Source organism: Engraulis encrasicolus, chromosome 5 (assembly GCF_034702125.1).
Source record: "Engraulis encrasicolus isolate BLACKSEA-1 chromosome 5, IST_EnEncr_1.0, whole genome shotgun sequence".
NCBI lineage: Eukaryota > Metazoa > Chordata > Actinopteri > Clupeiformes > Engraulidae > Engraulis > Engraulis encrasicolus.
The window spans coordinates 28,999,369-29,023,031 of record NC_085861.1 but is presented as its reverse complement, the minus strand read 5'-3'; positions in this window follow the sequence as shown (position 1 = coordinate 29,023,031).

Here is a 23,663-nt window from a genome sequence, read left to right as displayed (position 1 = left end):
AATTGCCAACATTCAATGGCGATCTTATTAGCTACTTACATTTTATCCATGCATTTGAGAACCGCATTGAACAAATGACAGCTAGTCACCAAGAACGACTGTTTTTCCTGGAGCAGTACACAACTGGTCCAAAGCTGCCTACATATGAATGCTCAGTTAGGATATGCAGAGGCAAGGCGACTCCTTGATGAACATTTCGGTGACCCTTACCGCCTCAGTACTGCTTGCATTCATTCAGAAAGCTCTAAATTGGAATGCTATAAAGCCAGAAGATGGCAAAGAACTTTATAGTTATGCATTATACCTGAGAAGCTGTTGCAACATAATTAGCAGCCTGCCCGACATGTCTGAACTCGACACGCCCTCCAACCTACCAGCCTGATCTCCAAAAATTCTGTGCTCCTGGACACGGATGTTAAGGACACAAAATCCGTGTCCAGGAGCACGGATTTTGCCAAAATTCCGTGCTCCTGGACACGGAATTGTTTTCCATATACTCATAGCACTGTGTTAACTCTATCATTGGAAAATACATAACAAATGCTAATCCTAAGCAAAATAATGCTATAGAAATTTAAGTTGTGCCCTGACCAAAACATTCCCTAACCTTAACCTGTCATTAAAGACATATTTTTGAGAAATACATTTTCCAGTTGGTTGATAGGCTATCAAATTCATATATTGAATGAAAGAATACTAGCTGTGCCCAGACCAAAACAATCCCTAACCCTAACCCGTCAATTAGAAATGTTTTTTTTGAGAAAAAATATTTGACTGAGGTCAAAGACTGTGGAAACATAGAGCTGTGGGAGTATAAAGAGAGCACTTCTGTGTGTCCATCACGGAAAACAATTCCGTGTCCAGGAGCACGGAAAACAATTCCGTGTCCAGGAGCACAGAATTTTGGCAAAATCCGTGCTCCTGGACACGGATTTTGTGTCCTTAACATCCGTGTCCAGGAGCACGGAATTTTTGGAGATCATGTTGAACCTACAGTTGATTTTGTCAAAGTTACCCTACAAGCTGAGGGAACGATGGAGAAGCAAAGCATGTAACATACAGGAGCAGACAAAACGCCGGGCCAGATTCCATAACATGGTGGAATTTCTTGAAAAGCAAGCCAAAGTACTGCTAGATCCAGTCTTCGGAACCATACAGGACTCTGTTAGTAGAGAAGCAAAACCAACAGGACAAAAAACGACCCCCACCAAAGAAAAGCTTCGCAACCACCGTTGTCCCAGTGGCGCCCGCAGCAACCCCTAGAGGGGGAAACGCATCTGATAGCCTCCAACAGAAGCATTCACAAGCAAATTCAAAACCATGCCTCTTCTGCAAAGGAGATCATACAATGGAATCATGCCACCAGATGGCGCTACAACAGCACAAGGAAAAGGTTGAATTCCTGAAGAAACATGGAATGTTCTTTGCCTGTCTCACCAAAGGCCATGTGAGCAGTGGATGCATCAGGCGCCTGACATGTCGGATGTGTCAGAAAAAACACCCCACTATCCTGCACATTGAAGGCCCTGTCAGACCACACTCGCTACCACAAGCCACCAACGCGAGCCCAGTGACACAGTCAGCATGTACCATCAACAACACCCCAGACACCACATCTACCGATACTGGGGCCGGAGTTTCCGATTGCAAGCTTGCCATAATTCCTGTGAAAATTAAATCCATCTAAAGCAATAAGACCATACTTACCTATGCATTTCTAGACCCAGGAAGCTCTGCATCGTTCTGCACCCAAAAGCTCCTGGAGGATCTGCATATGCAGGGCAAAAATACAGAAATCCTGCTGCGCACTATGGGCCAAGAAAGAGTCATAAAGACCCAGCGCGTAACAGGGTTAGAGGTCAGCAGCTGCAATGAGTCTGACTTCATACAACTGCCGGAAGTCTTCACACAGGACAGAATCCCAGTTTGCCATGGAAACATTACGAAAGAAGAAGACATACAAAAATGGGCTTACCTGAAAGATGTTCAACTCCCCGCCATCGATGCAGACATCGGTCTGTTGATCGGAGCTAATGCCCCGTGGGCACTGGAGCCTTGAAGTGTCATCCATAGCCAAGGAGATGGTCCTGCCGCTGTGAAATGCCGCTTAGGGTGGTTCGTCCAGGGTCCGTTACATGGTGGTGCACCTACAGATGAACATAGCCGTCAATGTGTCTCCACAAACAGAATTTCTGTGGCAAGATTGGAGGAGCTTCTCGTCAGGCAGTACAATCAAGACTTCCCAGAGAGAACATGTCAAGAGCAGGCAGAACTTTCATTCGAGGACAAGAGATTCCTAACAATTGCCGATGAATCTGCCACAAAGAAAGACGGACATTACAAAATGAGACTGCCTTTCCGTAATGAGAATCTTGTCATGCCAAACAATAAACCGGTGGCTGAGCTGCGAGCTGCTACCCTACAGAACAAGCTCAAAAGGAATGAGGACTTTCACACTGATTACACCACATTCATGAATGCCATGCTCGACAATGGATATGCTGAGAAGGTGCCAGAAGATCAACTGTCCAGGTCTGATGGCAGAGTGTAGTACATTCCACATCATGCGGTATACCATAAGAAAAAGAACAAAATCAGAGTACAAAGCGGATTCCAAAAAAGTTGGGACACTTTGTATTTTGTGAATAAAATCAAAATGCTGGCATTTTCAAAACATTCAATATGTTAACAAGGTAGAACATTATGCACAGACAACATATCAGTTGTTAAAGTCAAGTAGAATAATTGTTTTGAGGTAATTATGTGATCATTTAAAATGTCACCCTTGCAACAAATCCCAAAAAAGTTGGGACAGGGCCAATAAAATGCCTGTTATATTGGATAAGACTAAACACAACACAAGGAATGGGACTGAACAGTTAAATACTTTGACTGATGGCATAATTTTATTCAAAAATTAGATATTTTGATGTGCGAGACATGATTTCAGCAGCTCAACTGATAGGTGTGTTCTTCAACTTGTTAACCTTTTTGTTATGCTTAATATGTGGCATATCCTGACTGCAAGAAAACTAAATTTGTGACCTGTTTACTCTAATGATGGACCACACTGTTGGAACATAGTAGAGATTGAAATTTGCCACCATTATGGGGCAATATCTAAAGGCGGTGCTACAAAATATAATGCCATGGTAGCTATGTTTGCTGTTTAAAGTCTGTATGTATCATTCAACATTCATTTTAATGCTCTACATGAGTAATAAGACCCTAACCAAGTCACCTCTGCACCCCCTTACCATCATATATGCTGTCTTTCAGACTGACCACTAAATCAAGCTGAAGTATTCATTTTCTATATAACCTGGAGGGTGCATGACTCCATAATTTTCAAAATGGATTAAATATTTACCATTCTGTAATCAGAGGACAGTTTCATATGTCTCATAGGTCCATAGAATGAGTTTTTCCGCACTTAACACTGTTTAATGTCTGCATCATGTGCATTAATCAAGTGTTGTGTTTATGGTCATTTTTTCGAGAGCTGTCATTGTTGGAGTGTCATAGTTTGCTTATTGACCACACGAGTATGTCATGATCTCATAACTCGTGCAATGATTACACAGAACTCTATATTACGGAAATAGGCCTTATATACCTGCAATTTTGATAATTCAATCTTTCTGTGTAATAGATAAGTAATTAGTCCCTCAAAATCTTTGCTGCTGAGTGCCATAGCCTCTATGTGATGGTATTTTATTTGTGCATTCATGTTGGCAGTCAATATAGTTCCTTTTAAAATATTCTTCCTTGTGTAATTTTTAAAATTATCCAACTATTACAACATGTTTTGGCCCTGTCCCAACTTTTTTGAGATTTGCTGCATGGGTCAAATTTTAAATTATCACATAATTACCTCAAAACAATAATTCTGCTCAACTTTAACAACTGATATGTTGTCTGTACATAAAGCTCTACCTTATTAACATATTAGATGTTTTAAAAATGCCAGCATTTAGATTGTATTCACAAAATACAAAGTGTCCCAACTTTTTGGGAATCCGCTTGTAGTATTTGACTGCACGGCATCGTTTCAGGGTACCTCATTAAACCTCCAGTTACTCCAAGGCCCTGACCTGACCAACACTCTCCTGGGGGTCATCCTCAGGTTCAGACAGGAGCAGGTTGCCATGATGGCCGATATCGAAGGCATGTTCTACCAAGTCAGAGTTCCCAGCAATGATGTGGACTTCTTGCGGTTCCTGTGGTGGCCCAATGGCGACGTACATCAGCCCCTTGCCGAGTACAGGATGGTGGTACATCTCTTCGGCGCAGTCTCGTCACCCAGCTGCGCCAACTACGCCTTAAAGAGAACTGCCAAGGACAATGAGGGAGTGATGAATCCAGAGGTGTTGGAGACCATAAGGAGGAACTTTTATGTCGATGATCTGCTGAAATCGGTGGCATCGGAAGAACAGGCCGTACGCCTTATTCGTGACCTGAAGACAACATGTGCAACAGGAGGGTTTAGATTGACGAAGTGGGTGAGCAGCAGCCAATCTTTGCTTGCTTCAATCCCGGAGAAAGACCGAGCTTCCAAGGAGATCAAGGACGTCAATCTGGAGAAGAGTGAGACACCTCTAGAGCGCGCTCTTGGTATCCAGTGGAACATCAGCTCGGACACCCTATGCTTCAAGATATCACCAAAGCAGCAGCCATATACACGAGGGGATCCTCTCCATCGCCAACTCCCTGTATGACCCCCTTGGCTTCCTGACACCCATGGTTCTCCCAGCCAAGAGAATCATCCAAGAACTTTGCAGATCCAACCTTGGCTGGGACTCAGAGATTCCTGAGACAGCTCTCTCTCTTTCTGATGATGACCTGGAAATTAAGAAGACGGTTGCAGTCCTCAGTACAGCAGCAGATAAGGTATACGATCCAGTCATCAAGTTCATAGAGCACTTCTCCTCTTGGAACCACCTGAAGAGAGCTACTGCTAGGATGCTCCAGTTCAAAGACTTCCTAAAGCAGTTGATCAAGGGAAAAAGAGACATGACACACACCGGCCAACAGATACACGACAACAGAAAAGGTACAGAACAAAACAGAAAAAGTATACTTACCTGCCATTTGTCCATTGAGGATCTTGCACGTGCTGAAAAGAGTCTGCTCCAATATGTCCAGAAGTGTCACTTCTCAGAAGAGATCTCACTGCTGGAGAAAGGCAAAACACCTGTTAAGAAGGGCAGCAGACTGTGCAAGCTTGACCCCATCCTTGTTGACGGAGTGCTACGAGTAGGAGGGAGATTGAGCAAGACAGCCATGCCGGAAGAATTCATACATCCTGCAATTCTACCTAAAGCCTGCCATGTAACCAAACTGCTCATCAGACATGCTCACCTCTCAACGGGTCATGGTGGACGGAATGAGACCCTGGCCAAACTCCGCCAAAGATTCTGGATACTCCAGGCCAATGCAGCTACACGGCGTACCATAGGGAAATGCATCTTCTGCCATTGCTGGCACACTCCACCTGCCACACAGAAGATGCACCTTGCCAGACCACCCTCCATTCACTTACGTTGGAGTCGACTACTTCGGCCCTATAGAGGCGAAGCGAGGCAGAGCGAAGGTGAAAAGGTACGGAGTCTTGTTCACCTGCCTTGTAAGCAGAGCTGTCCACCTGGAACTAGCACATTCCTTGGACACTGACTCATGCATTGCTGCCATTCGACGCTTCATGTGTAGAAGGGGCCAGATCAAAGAGATGATGTCGGATAACGGCACAAACTTTGTAGCTGCAGAACGTGAGCTGAGAGACTCCCTTGCGCTTCTGAATCATAGCAAGATCCAACGAGACCTATCCTACAAGGGGATCAAGTGGTCTTTCAATCCTCCGTTCGGGCCACACCATGGTGGCGCATGGGAAAGACTCATCAGAACCATCAAGAGAGTCCTTTACTCCATCGTTAGGCAGCAAGTGTTGGATGACGAGAGCCTGCAGACGGTTTTCCGTGAAGTAGAAACGATTCTGAGTGATCGACCCATCACTGTAGTTTCCAACGACGTGAATGATCCAGAACCTCTTACGCCAAACCACCTGCTCCAACTACAGGGTAAACCCCTGCTGCCACCAGGAGTGTTTTCGAAGGAAGACTGCTATGCCAAAAGAAGATGGCGACAGGTCCAGTACTTAGCTGACTTGTTCTGGAAGCGCTGGGTCAAAGAGTATCTTCCTCTAATGCAAGAAAGACAGAAATGGAACCTGGTGAAGAGGAACCTCAAGCCGGGTGACCTAGTCTTAATCATGGATGAAACTTCACCACGTAACTCATGGCCAAAAGGAAGGATAACAGAGGTCATCTCCGACAGCAGAGGACACGTCCGACGGGTCAAGATACAAACAGGAAGCAACGTCCTGGAGAGACCCATCACAAAGCTGTGCCTTCTTATGGAGGCCTGACCTCTCTACTCCTTTTGAAGTTTCATATTTTTGACCCTTTTTGAGGATTATATTTTTGTTTTGAAGAAAAAAAAATTCCCCGCCTTTTTGAAAATGACAATTTTTTAGTTTTTTGCCTGTCTAAGAAGACTTTTTTTGAAAGACATATCCTTTTGATAATTGAGAAAAATGACTTTTTGATTTTTCTGCAGATATGGACTATGATGTGTGGATATATACTTAATGGACTCTAAACACTTAAGATCCTGAATTATACTCGATGGCTCCATGTGTATTACTGTAATTGTCAGATGGTGTAGACAATTAGGGGCCGGGATGTTGGAGCCATTTTGCTATTTTTTCTATATTTTATATTTTCCTCACTTTATGGTGATATTTTAGTTATCTAGATTTATGTCTGCATAATGATAATGATTAATTGCGCAATATTTAGTATATTTACTATGAATTTGGGCTATAGTGGGCTCTGATTGGCTGTTCCTCCCTACTCTCACCTATCTAAACGGAGCACAGGTGGCTCAGTAATGAATTGGATTTCTGATGGCGGGTGTAGGAAGGGAAACACTTATTTACTTAGTTTGAGAACAAACAAGATCTGTAACGTAAAGAGACCTGAAAGAAAATAAATCCCAACACTGAGAAGTAAGAACGCGCGTCTGAACTTAACTGGACCTCTCCCGTCAAAGCGACTCCAGCTGAGGCAGCCAGGAGGCCGCTACAGCATCGCATCGCATTTGCTGTGTGCTACGCCCACTAATAGGCACTAACATTCGTAACGCTTAAGCAGTTCTGAGACGCTAATCAGCTAATTTTGCTAATGCAGAAGTCGGCCCTAGGACACAGTGGAGATTGCCCGACTCTCCCCTCTGTATGGCTCTGCAACTCCCTAACCATTACACCACGGCTGCAGACAAGCTTTCATGTTTTTTTGGGTGGCCATGCATGCCACAATTGACCATGTTTTTTGTAGCATGGTTTGTGACTATGGTTAAAGGTAAATCGTTTAGTTTTTCTTTCTTTCATGCATTTTTTTCACACACAAATGCAAAAAAAAAATATTCATTGACTTGGAATGATATTGCAAGTCATTGCAAGCTAAAACTGTCAAGTCGAGTCAAGTCTCAAGTCAATAGCGTACAAGTCGAGTCAAGTCACAAGTCATTCCTAATATTGGCAAGTCAAGTCTCAAGTCGAGTCATTTGTGACTCAAGTCACAAGTCAGTCCAAGTCACAAGTCACAAGTCCACATCTCTGCCACCAGTACATTTGATTGGATGTCACGACACCATGACTCAGCTGTTTCCTCCACAACACACCTTGTAATTTCTTTGTGAAAAAACACGGCCGTGACATTCCAATCTGACACCGTCCGCACCGATAATGCAGTATTATCTGCATGCCGATTGGATTTCGTTTCTTTCCGAGGTGTAATTTGTAAAATATTTGGCTAATGAAGTCGTGGTTACTCCCGGAAATTCACCTGTTGAACTGTCATATTCCTAAAAAAATTCCATGCGTATTTCATTACATAGCCTAGTGGTATTCACGCTTGCATCCCAATGGGAAAACAGAAGCCACGCAGGTTCGAATCCACATGGTTGCAGTGCCACAATTTTGGAAATATCTGCCAGAAATAGATCATTTATTTTGTGCATTACCAACACACACGCGCAGCCAAGGGAAAATGTGTTACACTGTAGGGTCCAAAACACGATTTCACGAGTTGTCAACATGCCGCACACTGGATTCGAACCCGCATGGCTCGTGTCTTCCCATTGATAGGCAAGCGTAAATACCCCTAGGCTATGAAATGAAATTTGCACCAAAAATGTTTAAGTACTTGACACGTAAACCAGTGAATTTCCGGGAGTAACCAATACTTTCTGATCTAAATATTTCACAAATTACACATCGAAATGAGACGAAATTCAATCGGTATACCGCTAAAAGTATATTATTAGTGTAGGATTCATCAGATTCCAACAAATGACATGACTTGAATTTGTGTTCTGAACACTCTTGCAGCTGTATCATGACTTTGTGTGCATGTCGATTGATTTTCAGCACTTTTGCACCACAGGATTAAAAGATATTGACACATTTGTGGTCAAATATGTACTACAAGTTTAGCTAATGGGTGGAGTCACACTCTGAAGTAGACTAGCGCTTTGTGTTACTTGGGGTGGCTAAGGTGATGTCTGGACTCAATGGATCTACTCCAGCTGTACTTCAACTTCACTGTCGAGATACGGATAGGAGGCGCCTCACTTTCAAAGTCACCACTACTTCAGAGTGCACATTACTCCAAGCAGTAGTTACTTTGTGTGCTAACGTTTGAGACACAAGAGTTAGCAACTTTTATAGTATCTACTATGCAACATAGCTAACTGATTAGCTACTTGGCCGTTGAGAGACGCACCCCTGTGTAGATGGGTGGTTGACTTTTAAGGGCGCAATGCCCAGAAAAAAAAAAAAGTTTTTCAAATTCCTGAAACAAATAATTGAAAAAATTGGAAAAAAATAGAAAACAATAAAGCACTTAGTGGTCTGCTGAATTTCGCCTAATGTTTGCCATTTTTGAGAAAATGTGTCCTGCATCAACACATTGCATAGGCATGTCACACCGCAGGAAAATGAAGTCGCACCACAGGAAATTCACTGCATTATGGCCATTTTAATCATTTTGTATACATGACTGACATCTGAGCTCATGCTAACTTGATACTGATATTGTGTTTAATATTGATATGTGTTTTCATTCATAAAAAAAGATTTTTCCTTCTATAAGAGCACCACAGGACACCATAAAACAGGGGTGTCAAACATACGGCCCGCGGGCCGCATCCGGCCCGCGGGAGGGTTCCATCCGGCCCGGGTGTAAAAAAAAAAAAAAAAAAAAAAAAAAATTTTTTTTTTTTTTTTTTTTTTATTTTTTTTTTTTTTTTTTTTAATGAAATAACCGAAATGCGCAATTACGGCCCTCGGGGCAAAATCGAAACCTGCATGACATTAACCCAATGATCCCTCTGTTACACTGTATATATGTAGTAAATTGCACATCACACTAGTGAATTTGTACTGTAACAGGCATTTCATAAAGCTCATATATTATAGACCTCATATATAGAGATAAAATGTTAATACTTCTTATTCGTATTGTATTGGTATTGGTTGTAATTAAATAATAAATATAATAGGATTTGTATTGGTTCCTATTAAGCTCAAACTGGAAACGGGATGTTAGAATGCGTGAAAATGCAGGAAATTACATATAAGAAATACAAAATTTTCTGGGGGTAAACCCCCAGACCAAAATTAACTGTCCCATATTTAATTCATTGACGGTTGCCAATTAATGAATGAAGTCAAGGAATTTTTTTATTTTTTTTTTGCGATGATGTTACTAATGCGGCCCGCTTGAGGTCCACATGCGTTGTATGCGGCCCCCGGACCAAAATGAGTTTGACACCCCTGCCATAAAATGAACCTAAGCATTGGATGACAGAAACATTGCAATATGAAGACATATTAAGAGGTTAATAGTCACCTTAAGCTTCCACAGCACTCTCCAATAAATGAGGTACTGACTGGTTAGGAGCCAGTCTTTAAGACCCTTGTAGTTGGCTTTGCAGCTGCCCGTTCACAAACATTGACATACATGTCACCCCACAGGACGCAATTTGTGTTACGAAATTGAACTTGTAGTTAATATTACTGTGTTGAGTTTTTTTCACATTCACATATCTTAATATAAAGTTAATATTTATGCAATCATGCCAACTGCTTCATACATTATTCAAAATGTTGTTGGTTAATTTATATATATATATTATATTGCAGGTTTCATTAATGTTACAGTCACACCGCAGGATATTTGACATATAAGCCTTTTCATAAATCTTAACAAAAATGTTTCTTCTCATCTAAGACTAATATGAAACATAATGTATCACATCTTCTTTCATTGACATTTGTTTTTAAAGGAAAAATAACAGTTTTGTAGGTTTTTAACCAATGTTACGAAAAAACAAGGCGTCATGTTTCCCACCCAGATACATTGCAAAGTTTCTCTGCATCTCATTCTTCACAAACACAATGATCTTTTCCTCAATCACCTGCAGCTCACCATACAAGGACAAATGAATCTGTGATGTATTAAAACGTGATTGGGGTTTGGGTAGGCTAATTAAGATCCTATTTAAGGAACACCAACCTGTATGTCTCTTCTTGTTAAACCCGAAGTAAAGACACAACACACAGCAAAAGGACTGACTGTCTCTGTGTGCGTTATTCTGAGTGAAAATACACCACAGAATCCATGTACAGTATACGGATAGCTTTTTCTGATATCTAAATCTTATTTTTTGTTTCTTATTTTTGCTGTTTTTGCAGAACTCTTCACATGACAACCTCACACCAAAGAGTTGTAGATACATTGCAAAGCTTGCTTGGAATTACAATAAAATGACTTTGTACCAAATCATTAACGCACCCATCAAATTGCTAGAACACATACAGCACAGATAGATACAGCTAAAATTAAAAACAGACTTTCCCTCTTGGGGACAATTCCATCAACGTTAACCCCAAATCTGAATTCAAGTCGCCAAACTGAGTTTAAGCTGGGTTCTCAATGTAATTTATGCTCTAGCCCAAAACTGGTGGCTCGGAGGCTTAAAGGGGGTGTAGAAAAGGCTATGGACACTTAGTAGTTTTCCCTGTTCATTTCATGCACTTCCTTAGTTTAGCGATAGGACTCTTATTTTGACATCGCTAGTTTCAGGATGTGACATCATGCATTCTTCCATCTTTGTTTTAGTTCAGATGCCATGATTCAGTTACGGGACTCACTAGTTTGACGCCGGGTCGCCCAGGATGGGTGGGGATTTGGGTTGTGCGGATGGGCGGGATTTGGGTTGTGCGTACTCGTGGATTTGGGAGCTTGTGCACAGCTGTAGTGCTGGGTGGTTTTGTCGATACACAAAAACATTTGGCTACTTTAATTCTCAATCGCCGTGCACGAGGGTTGTTTTGTCCACATACAAAACAATCATAAATATGCCTCGATTCTAATATGCCTCATTTTCAATTCTAAATCAGTGGCATACGGCAAAACTGTTCGGCTATTAGTATCGGTCTAATAAATTGCATTGCCAGACTATTATGGCATACGGCTTAAACGGTAACGAGTTTTTTTTATTATTAGGTTATGTTGGCCACCTACAAAAGTAATGATTTAGCGTCATCCTTTCATACAGAGCCCCTAATTCAACATCCTTCTGGGCTTATGTAGTGCTCTGGCCGGCACTCCATGATTGTATGTAATGAAAAATACTGCACGGCGCAACCTCTTAATCTAATTCAGTCCAACCACCTGCTATCTTCCCTACAGGGGGAATCCAGTGTGAAATGGCTTAACCCTCCTGTTATCCTTGGGGTCTATTTGACCCCAATCAATGTTTAACGTCTGAAAAATGCATGAAGTACATGTTTCTTCTGCCTCATCTTTGATGACTTTTCCTAAATAGATGGGATAAATGTGAAAAAAGTGAAATTTCCACAAAAATGTTTTTCCCAAGTGCTGTACACATTTTGGTTACATCCGTGTTCCTTGGGGTCAATTTGACCCCAATTGTTTCAAGTGTATAAGACATAAATGGAACATCCATATTTTGCAAATAAATGTTAAAATCTGTTTAGATAATGTGAAATACATGAAAATAAGCTATTCAGCCATGTTTCTTTGGAACATTTTGCTTTTGTTTGGGCCCTGATAAATAAAAATACTAATGATATGGGGGAGGCCTAAAACTTATTCACGACAACATTTTGAACAGTGGTGGCTACTACAGCATTGACATTTTGACAAAATCCACCAACTGAACCTTGTTGTGCCTATAGCACCATCATGGCACCTTGACGTCCATACCACAAGTTCTCCAGTGGGCCTAAATAGTGAATAGAAATAAACATACAAGTTGCTAGCCCTGTTCCTTCAAACCTTACCCCACTACCATTAATATGTAATGTGTCTACAAGGAGCACATGCAAACCTTTTCTTCCTTACGTGCTCACTAATTCAAGCGAAGAACTAATGTAGAAACAATGCTTTTCTATGATGTTCCCAAAACTCTTTTGGTTGGCAATGTATCCATGTTGTTACCTAACTATTATACTTGTGTTATAAATACACCTTCAAATATTCAAAGAAAATGAATGTTGGACTTAAAAAACCCTCTGCATGTTTGGAAATATGTCTATTTCTTTTATGGTCAAATTTACCCATGTGGTAATAGATAGATACTATCCTTGATAATGAAATTTGTTTTTTCTTTTCAAATGTTATGAATAATAGAAATTCACATTTAGGGAGTGTATGGAGCCACTAAAATTTCAATAACATTTGTCCATCTGTTCTTAGACCAATTAATGACATTTTATTGCTATTTTTCTACATTTCGCCTAGTCATGGATTAAGTTTTTTTGTTTGGGGGTGCTAGGATATATTTAAATGACTTTTTATGTCACCAACAGATCAATAATACATATCTGAGACATAAACATGTGCCAAAGTGTTGTTTTCTACTGATTTTGTAGACATTTAAGTAGTTGGGGTCAAATTGACCCCAAGGATCACGGATGTTCCAAAATTTGAGGGTAACAGGAGGGTTAAATAGAGTTAAAGCATGATGCGCAGCGCTAACATTTTGCCACATAGGCCTACCTCACCTGCTTAACGTCCCCTGCATTCAGAAATCCAGCACTAGTTAGCCAATGCTAATTGCAATGAGTCTGTCAGCACCAAAGTAGCCATCATTATAAATCTGTATTTTCCACCCATTTATGGGGCTCAAAGTTACTCAATACTTCATTCTGTAGAGTGGCTGTGTTGTTGACATGCAAAACGAGGCATAGAGAACTTTGGTAGTGCACAATTAGTTTAGAAGACACTGCCATTTGTAGAGGCTGATACAATGTGAAAAGTTCTGCAAAATCAGCTTAAGTTACTAAAACTATTATATAAACAATCTCAGAGTTGTTTGTATTGTTTTTTTATTGTTGTTGTGACTCTTGTTGTTGACAACTCCTCAAATGGTCACAGACTAGAATGGTGATGCTTAAGGACTTCTGATGCTTGAGGACTGAAGTATTTGCCATTACTTTGGTTCATTAATTTGGAAAACCATGCACTGAAACACATTCACTTACCTGGAAAACACAAGTTAGATTTTGCTGCTCATGCTGAACACTGGTACCTTTCTTCTGCTCTCTGAAGGAACAACAGAGTAAACAAAGACTATTTATTCAAGAAGTAGATGGTATAGAAAGAATTTCAAAGCTATACGTTAGTACAGTATACATTCTGCAAGAGAGTGGTGTTTCTATCCTCTCTGTGTCTCTAAGCCACTGGGGAAAAATATTTGAGTTGATTTTTAAACATCCTCTTGCTAGCCTATATAGTCCTATTTTGAGTACATCAAAGTTTTTAAATGGAAATCTGTTGTATGGGTTTCCATCAGAAACTAGATATTTACAGTAGCTAGATGCTAATTTGTAGTATTTTGAGTATTTATTTAATGACATTGACATCAAACTTTCCAGTCATTAAACTTTGATGCATTTCCGGCTACTCCCCCCTGAAAACTAGAGGGTCTGGAGTGAAGCAACCAGGATTGCTGGGGGGGAGCACTGTGGTACAGCACGCTATAGCCCCCACATGTCATTTTTCATGTCCATGGGGGCCAAGTCTGGGGTTTACTAATTAACCAGTGCTCTCCTCCATCCTCCTCCATGATGGTACCATACCGCCGCACTGCTCCCTTGGGGGCTGTATCATCAATCGAGACACAAGAAGTTTGAAAAAAACACCTTTGGTCAGATGATGCACTTTCACTCCAGAAAGACACCAAGCTCTGTACAGATGATCTGCGGAACAGAAAGAACAACACAAGAGATGTAGTGCACTACACAGACAGAGATAACCTGTAATGTTACACTGACTGATGCCAGAGAGCCTATACAAACACACACACACACACACACACACACACACACACACACACACACACACACACACACACACACCCACACACACACACACACACACACACACACACACACACACACACACACACACACACGATTATAGGGCTTGAAAGTACCGCCCCTTAGCATTTCATGGGACAGTAGCTGACCATCTAATAGGGTGTGGAAAGTGGAAAACAGCGATCAGGACTGTAACCAGTATTGAGGACACGGTTGCGATACGATTAGTCGAATGAATTCTTGAGAAGGGATCATTAGTATAAACCTTGGGACCATTCGTATAAGGCATGGGGCGTTTCGTAGAGTACCTGAGGACGTTTCGTAGAAGAGCTAAGGACGTTCCGTTCAATCCATGCAGACATTTCGTGCAACTGAGCAGACGTTTAGTTCAGTCTGCCTATTTTATTATTATTTTTATATTTTATTAAACGTGTGTGCCTACCACCACAATGCAATGGCCACAAACAAAAATTTAACCATGTAGAAAGTGCATGCGCCTCTATTTTGTATTATTTTAAATTTTATTTCAGGGTGTCTTTATTATTATTATCATTATTATCATTAGTAGTAGTAGTAGTTGTATAGCCTATTTTATTAATTGTGTGTGCCAACCACGTTATATATAGGGCCTATATTGTAACAGACTGCCTCTGCCTCCTCCAGAGTGAGAGCGCAGAGTTACTCTGTGTGCACTACATGCTTAGCCTATAAAATGGCGTTAATTTCAATGGCGGGTGAGACTGTCAGGGAGCAACAAGCCGAGAGAGCAAGAGAGAAGAAACCATGAAGTGTGTGCGCCGTGAAAATCACAATTTCTAAATCGTTAAAGCCAGACATGTGCGTTGTTCCAAATAGAGACCAAAGGGTTTACTAAAAATAAGAAAAGATATTCGTTGTGTTGATCTGAGTTATTTCCAATGTGTTGGTCACTGTTTTTTAATTCATTTTTGGAAAGGTAAAAGGCTAAACTGACGGCAGTATTATTACTGCCTGGCGCCCATGCCATAGTCTAACTTAAGACAGTCGGTTGCACCGTTAGAATATGGACGAAATGTTTTAAAATGTACAACAGTAATTTAACCATTCAATTTAAATGACATATCTTTATAAGTTTGTGTTGTTAAGATTTTTCAACGTCATTTGAGAGTCTGAGATTTTGCTTGGCCCACAAACCGCGCCCAAAAATCAAACATAACTGTCGCATGTGAGGTGCAATAGGAGGAAACCAATGGTGTTTAATTTTCAACAACAAAGATTGTCTAATCGGCAGATGCGTTCACAAGCTGTTTAAAAATCCCTGCCGTGAGAGCATCACGAAGCAAACATAGCCTACAACGGAGAGACTGGCCGCTGTGTTGTGTAGCGCGGATTACCAAATCAGGCGCAGTTATACGGTTAAAATATTTGGAGTTGAATAGAAATGACAAACATGCCCGATGATACTACCAACCACATTCCCATTGCAATATTTGTAAGCGCGGATATTCTCAAATTAACCTCATATGCGTTCCCAACCGTGGCTCTCTGAGCATAGCTGACCTTTTAATTATTTTTTTTTAAAAGTTAAACGTCGACTATAATGCACCTTCTGCAGACAGCTGCTGGCACTGCGCAGAAAGCTATATAGCAAAATATTGGTTGTATTGTTGTCATAACAGCATTTAATTGTGTAGGCCTACATTTTTTCTGTGCGTTCCGGGACCTCTGTCCAACTCATGATCGTTGTGATGCCATGTGTATTTATCGTTCAGTTACCTTGTGATTTAGAAAAATTAAGCATTTTAGTGCTGTTATTATCGGTCAACACCATGCACTTCACAACTCAGGCGCATTCATAGGCTACGGTTAAAAAATATTTAGAGTAGAATAGAAAGGTTCCGCGCTCACAAATAGTAATAGGAATGTGCTAGCATCACCGGTCATGATATATGATAATAGGCTTTCTGAGCATACAGACCTTTTTAAAGTTAAATGTAGGCATAACTGTGGACAGCTGCAGGCACTAAATTATTTGGCTATTTTATTAACCATTTGCCGATGGTATTTTAGTGCTTTTATTTTCTGTCATAACACCGTGCACTTTCCCCCTCCTCATCTGTTTGCTTAATAGACTAGTGCTCAACAATGTCCAGTCACATTGCTATTATTTGATACACGGCAAAGTGGTCCTGGTTTAATGCATCACTGTTACGTTGTTTTTTCTACAGTATGCATCTAGGCCTATATTCGTTATAAAAACAGATATCTTAGAATGAACTCTTATGAATGATCCACCATGCTTAATTCCATAAAGCATGCCAAATGAACTTGAAAGAAATGCGAAATGAAAACAGCGTGTCAATGCAAGCTCTTTATTTGTTAATAATATATACAGTATGAAATAGTGTACACGGTCAGTGCTGGTTAAAAAAAGAGATATTCCAGCGAGAGTGCAAATTACAAGTGTCAAGGTATCTGTAATGTAAAAGGTGCATTACGTAGTCAATACATTATATATAGGAAGTAACGCGAGCGTTCGTGTGTTAGACAGACAAGATCTGAAACATGTAAGCAGCATGAGATATGCGAGTTGTTAATAAAGCAGACAAGTCGAATTCAGTAAGCTGTGTCGGCCAACAGTTTATTTGACATGGTGTCAGAAGTGCTCTAGGAGAGAACACACGCACAGAAATGGCAAAGTTCAAGCCACCGGAAAACTTCAACTTTGAGAAACCGGGAGAATGGCCGTCGTGGAGACAGAGATTCGCACGATTCAGGTCAGCTTCCAAGCTAAGCCTCGAGGATGCCGACGTCCAGGTTAGCACGTTAATTTACGCAATGGGCAACGAAGCCGAAAATATTTTCAAGACTTTTACCTTCACGGAGGAAGAAGACGAAAATGATTATGAGACTGTCTTGGAAAAGTTTGATGAGTATTTCATACCAAAACGAAACACAATACATGAGAGGCCATGCTTTTACCAAAGGCAACAGAAACCAGGGGAAATGGCGGAGACATTTATCCGAGCCCTGCACGAACTGAGTGAGAACTGTGAGTTTGGCGATAAGAAAAATGAACACATAAGAGACAAATTGGTCGTTGGGATAAGGGATAAAGACCTGTCCAGAAAACTGCAATTAACTTCTGATTTAACCCTCGAAAAGGCAGTGCTTATGGTGAGGCAAGCTGAAGAGGTAGCACAACAGATAACCCAGCAAGAGCAGCAGGCTCCACTGGCGGTGCAAGCAGTGAAACAAAAGAGGTTCGTGAAGAAAGGAGGGAAACCGCAGGGAGAGAGGAGCGGAGGACAGCAGCACGGCTACCAAGGGGAGAGCAAGTGCAATCGGTGCGGTAAAGAAAAGCACCAAAATGCAGCCAAATGCCCAGCAACAGATTCCGAATGCAGGAAGTGCGGGAAGAAGGGGCATTGGGAAAGAAAATGCTTCACAAAGACTGTGAGGGAAGTTAACCAAGGAAATGATGAGGACGAAAGCTTCTACCTTGGTGCAGTGAGTAAACAAAAACAAAGCAGTGCAGAGCAATGGACTGAGCAAATTCACATAGGGTACACACCAGTGAAATTTAGAATTGATACAGGTGCTGACGTCACTGTAATGAACATGGAAACATTCAAGGCACTCAAACCAGAAAGAAAGCTGGAGCCACACCATGGCCCATTAGAGAGTCCAGGAGGAACATTGGACATTATGGGACAATTTACAGCTAGCACATTACATAAACAGAGGAAGCACATATTCAATATATATGTGGCTAGAGGGCCTACAGTTAATAACTTACTGGGCAGAGATACAGCAGTGGAGATGGGGCTGGTTAAGCGAGTACAGCAGGTGAAGGCACCAGCCGTCCACCAGGGCAGGATGAAGACCGACCCGGTGAAGATACACCTACGAGACGACGCTGTGCCACACGCCGTACACACAGCCAGGAGAGTCCCACTGCCACTCCTATCGAAAGTCCAAGCTGAGCTACAGCGCATGGAGGAACATGGCGTGATTGTCAAAGTGACACAACCGACAGAATGGTGCGCGCCAATGGTGCCAGTCCTGAAGCCGTCAGGTGCCGTCAGAATCTGTGTAGGGCTCCAGAAGCTGAATGAGAACCTGAAGAGAGAAACTTACCAGCTACCTACCACAGATGAGACGCTGGCCAAGCTGGCGGGCTCCACCGTGTTCACATCCCTCGACGCTGCCTCAGGCTTTTGGCAGATACCGCTTCATGAAGAAAGCAGAATTCTAACCACATTCATCACACCTTTCGGGAGGTACTGTTTTACCCGCCTTCCGTTTGGGATTAATATAGCCCCAGAGATATTCCAGCGCAAAATGCATGAGCTGCTAGATGGCCTGGAAGGAGTCGCAGGGTACATGGATGACGTGATTGTGCATGGAAAGGACAAGGCCACACATGACAGACACTTGCAAAGCACACTCGAACGGATGAAGCAAGTAGGCCTTAAGCTGAATGAAGAAAAATGTGTTTATGCACAACCACAGCTACGCTTCCTGGGCCACATCGTGGACGCCAACGGGGTTCGAGTGGACCCAGAAAAGGTGAGCGCCGTCAGAGAGTTGGATGCGCCCACCAATGTACATGAACTGAAGCGTGCATTAGGCATGATAAACTACATGAGCAAATACATACCAGACATGGCAAACGTCGCAGGCCCACTGTACGATCTCCTAAAGGGGAAGATGGCCTGGACCTGGGACCAGCCACAGCAGCGAGCGTTTCAGCGCTTGAAAGAAGCCCTCGTCACCTCGCCTGTACTGGCCCACTATGATCCACAGAGACCGACCGCAGTGTCAGCGGATGCGAGTAGCTACGGGATGGGAGGAGTCCTGCTCCAGCTGCACGGAGAGAGCTGGAAGCCTGTAGCGTACTGCTCCAGAAGATTAACGGACGCGGAAACCAGGTACGCTCAAATCGAGAAGGAATGTTTGGCGGGAGTATGGGCCTGTGAGCGGTTCCAGAAGTACCTGGTTGGCATGGACAAATTTAGACTCATAACAGATCACAAGCCGCTGGTGCCGCTGATAAACAGCAAAGACCTAGACGCGGTGCCTGTTAGGTGTCAGAGACTTTTGATGAGGCTTATGCGCTTCAATGCAAAGGCCGAGTACGCACCGGGCAAAACGTTGGTCATATCCGACGCACTGTCACGCAGCCCGCTGAAGGAGAGTTACAGCACCACGGAAGCAGTCATTGCGAGCCACGTGAACGCAGTGACACACAGCTGGCCTGTCTCACAAAGCAAGCTGGACCGGATCAGGACAGCCACGCAGGAGGACCCACAGCTCCAGCACGTGAGAAAGCTGATCAGGGATGGATGGCCCAAACGAGTGAGTAGCACTTCACACAGTGTTAGAGACTTCTACGACATGAGAGACTCACTGTCTGAATGTGAGGGCCTGATCGCGCTGGGCTGTCGCATTGTAATCCCACAGGCCTTGAGACAGGAGGTGATAGACCGCCTACACGAGGGACATCAGAGCCTGTCCAAGTGTAGAGAACGTGCTCAAGAGACTGTGTGGTGGCCCAAGATGTCAGGGGACATTAAAAGAAAAATTGACAAGTGCAACTTTTGTCTGACAAACAGACGCACTCAGCGCAGAGAGCAGTTACTGTCAACACCCCTGCCTGAGAGACCTTGGCAAAAGATAGCCACAGACATTTGTGAATACAAAGGAAAACAATACTTAGTAATATCAGATTATTACTCACGGTATCTGGAGGTACTACACTTACCAACCACAACTACAGAACAGGTAGTGAGGTCCATGAAGGCAACATTCGCCAGGTTCGGAATCCCTGAGCTTTTAGTCAGTAATAACGGGCCCCAGTATACCAGTGATGCTTGGAAAGAGTTTTGCAGGCTGTATACATTCCACATCCAGCCCGCACAACCCACAAGGGAACGGGCATGCAGAGCGCGCTGTGCAAACTGCAAAGCGCATACTCAAGCAGGACGACCCCCTATTGGCTTTAATGAGCTACCGTGCCACCCCCACCACATCCACGGGAGTGAGCCCGGCAGAAATGCTCATGGGGCGTAAGATTCGCACCACACTGCCATCCCTAAAGAAAAACCTCATTCCAAAGCAGCCAAACCGTGACCTCATCCGTCGCCGTGATGAAGAAGCCAAACAACAACAGGCATTCTACTACAACCGGAGACACGGAGCGAGGGACTTGCCACCCTTGCACACAGGTGACCACGTCCTGTCCAAGCTGGACGGGGAGAAGGTGTGGAAAGGTCGGGCATCGGTGCAGCAGGAGTGCGGCACGCCGCGCTCATACCAGGTGAAGTCGCCAGGAGGAGGAGAGATGAGGAGAAACAGGCGTCATCTTCAACAAGTGCCGCCACCGATGGAAGAGGAGAACACAGACTCTGGGCAACCTGCCACAGAGCCAGAGCAAGAAACACCACAACACGGCTCTGACCAGGGACTGTGTGAGAGTAATGTTAAGAGTCCTACAGTAACACCAGAAGGACTGACAGTGACCAGGTTTGGTAGAGTTAGTAGACCTGTGAAAAGAATGGACATGTAGTTAAGCAACTCAGAGAACAGTGAATTTAAGTTTTATTAAGGATTTAAGTTAAGTTGGAGTTATGATTTACATTTTGAAGTAATCTGAGAAGTACAGTTTCTTAAGGTTAATATATAAAGATAAAAAAGAAAAGCAGTAACTCTTTTACGTTGTTTAAACTAACAGGTAATAAGGTTTACTAATTACAAGCTTAATGTTGTGACCCCATGTTATATAAGTATAATAATTTGAGGGAGATGTCAAGGTATCTGTAATGTAAAAGGTGCATTACGTAGTCAATACATTATATATAGGAAGTAACGCGAGAGTTCGTGTGTTAGACAGACGAGATCTGAAACATGTAAGCAGCATGATATATGCGAGTTGTTAATAAAGCAGACAAGTCGAATTCAGTAAGCTGTGTCGGCCAACAGTTTATTTGACTACAAGTAGCCTACAAGACCAGCACTTTGTCGTTTAAAAACAAAACAAACAAAAAACCCGGGCAGAGAGAGAGAACGCGCACCTATGCAGTGTTAACAGCGATTTCCTCTCTCTCTCTCTCTCTCTCTCTCTCTCTCTGGTGCTGATGGACAGTGTTAGTGGGCAGAGCAGGTTGAGACCCTGCTCTTCCTTCTATCTCTCAGTGTTTAAAGCTCTTGGTCGTTTCAACATTTCGCGGGGGGATGATGAGCATTATGGGGTGGAGGAACCACTGTTTCATAACAGGTACCTGGGGGAACAGAAGGGATTTTCTCAGTTCTTAATTGATAATTTCATTGGACTTGGTATTTCAAGGGTAAGAGACTTACTGGACCCTGTGACGGGAGGGTGGAGAACTGTGGGGCCCTTGGCACAACAACTGGGGGTCAGGTCTTGAGGAACCTTGACATGTTGCTTGAGACTCTAAAAGCTTCCTTGCCTGGACACTTGAGGGTGTCGATTGAGTCTTCTTTATCCAGGGGAATGGTGTCAGAGACTGTGGGGTTTCCTGATTTTAAAATATCACCGAATGTAACTGAGGAAGCGGTCCAAGAAAATGCTTTACTGACATGGACTGGGTACACTGGGGTGGGTTTTTGCACCGTGGGGAAAAAGGTGCTCTATCACATGTGTGAAGGTTTCTTATCAGTCAAAATTGAACGGGCGGCCTAATACAAATTGGAGGGCGTTCTTTGGTACTAGCCAATCAATATCGCCATCCTGGAGGGTGCTTTACAAGTCTCCCATCCCAAAACGGTCGGGCGATCTTCAATGGCGTATATTGCATTGTGCCATACCTACGAAGGTTTTTGTTGCAAGGGTGGGGGGTGAGGACTCCAATCTCTGTACATCGTGTAATGTGCCGGAAACTGTGTACCATGTTTTCTCAGAATGTGACAAATTGAAACTGATGTTTGACCTGCTCATAAGAGTGTGTGATAAATTTGGTGTCATTTTTTCCAAGGAAATTTACATTTTTGGAGTTGCATAGGTACGCTAACAGAAACAAATATGTATGCACCTGTTTAAATTTCCTCATAGGCCAGGCCAAGATGGCTGTATGGAAATGCTGTAAGCTGGAGCAAGAAGGGAGGGTAGTGGAAATAAGTGATATGTTTAAGACTTTAGTTGAGGTTAGAATCTCAGCTGAATTCGCTTATTTTCAGTTGATAAAGGACCTAGAGCTGTTTGCAAGGAAATGGTGTATGGATAAGGGACTTTGGACAGTGGGGGGCAACCAGAGGCTGCTGTTCAGTTGGGGATAGTTAGCTTGGGGCTGTGTTGTTTCTGTTCACAAAGAATGTGTGTGTTTGAGGTGTAGGAGAGGTTTTTTTTTTCTCGCTCCACATATGGTGTGTAATTATATGGCTTGAACGTGTAATCTGACCTGCGGAAAATGATACAATAAATGGGTGGTTAAAAGTCTCTTTTAAAAAGTCTACTATTTATAAAGCACATCTAAAAACAGCAAAAAAAAACAGCTGATTTCCCCTCTCTAGACGACGCTGCCAGAGATGACTTAGACAGCCCTTTACAATTACAGGAAGTCATTGACGCAGTTAAGAGCATGCAGAGCAGCAAAACTCCAGGGCCTGATGGCTATCCTGTGGAATTTTATAAAAAATTTAGTAAACAACTTGTTCCGATTCTATTAGAAATGTTTAATAATTCCTTAACACAAAAACATCTTCCACAGAGTCTTACCGAAGCCTCCATTTCACTCATTCTAAAACCAGGTAAAGACCCACTTGAGTGTGGTTCCTATCGACCCATCTCTCTTTTAAATACAGATGTGAAGATATTAGCTAAACTCCTTGCGCTTAGATTAGACAAGGTCATATCTCCTATTTCAATGGACCAAACTGGTTTTATGAGAAACCGACACTCTTTTATAAATATCAGGAAACTGCTTAATGTTGTCCACTCCCCTGCGTCCAGGGAGGTGCCAGAGGTGGTTGTCTCACTGGACGCAGAGAAGGCGTTTGACAGGACAGAAATGCCTTACCTATTTGCAGTAATGGAAAAGTTTGGCTTTGGTACCACATTTACCTCTTGGGTACGACTGTTATATACCTCTCCTAGAGCGTCAGTGGTGACGAACAGAGTGGCTTCTCAATGTTTTCCTTTGTCAAGGGGTACACGACAAGGTTGTCCCCTAAGCCCTCTGTTGTTTGCTCTGGC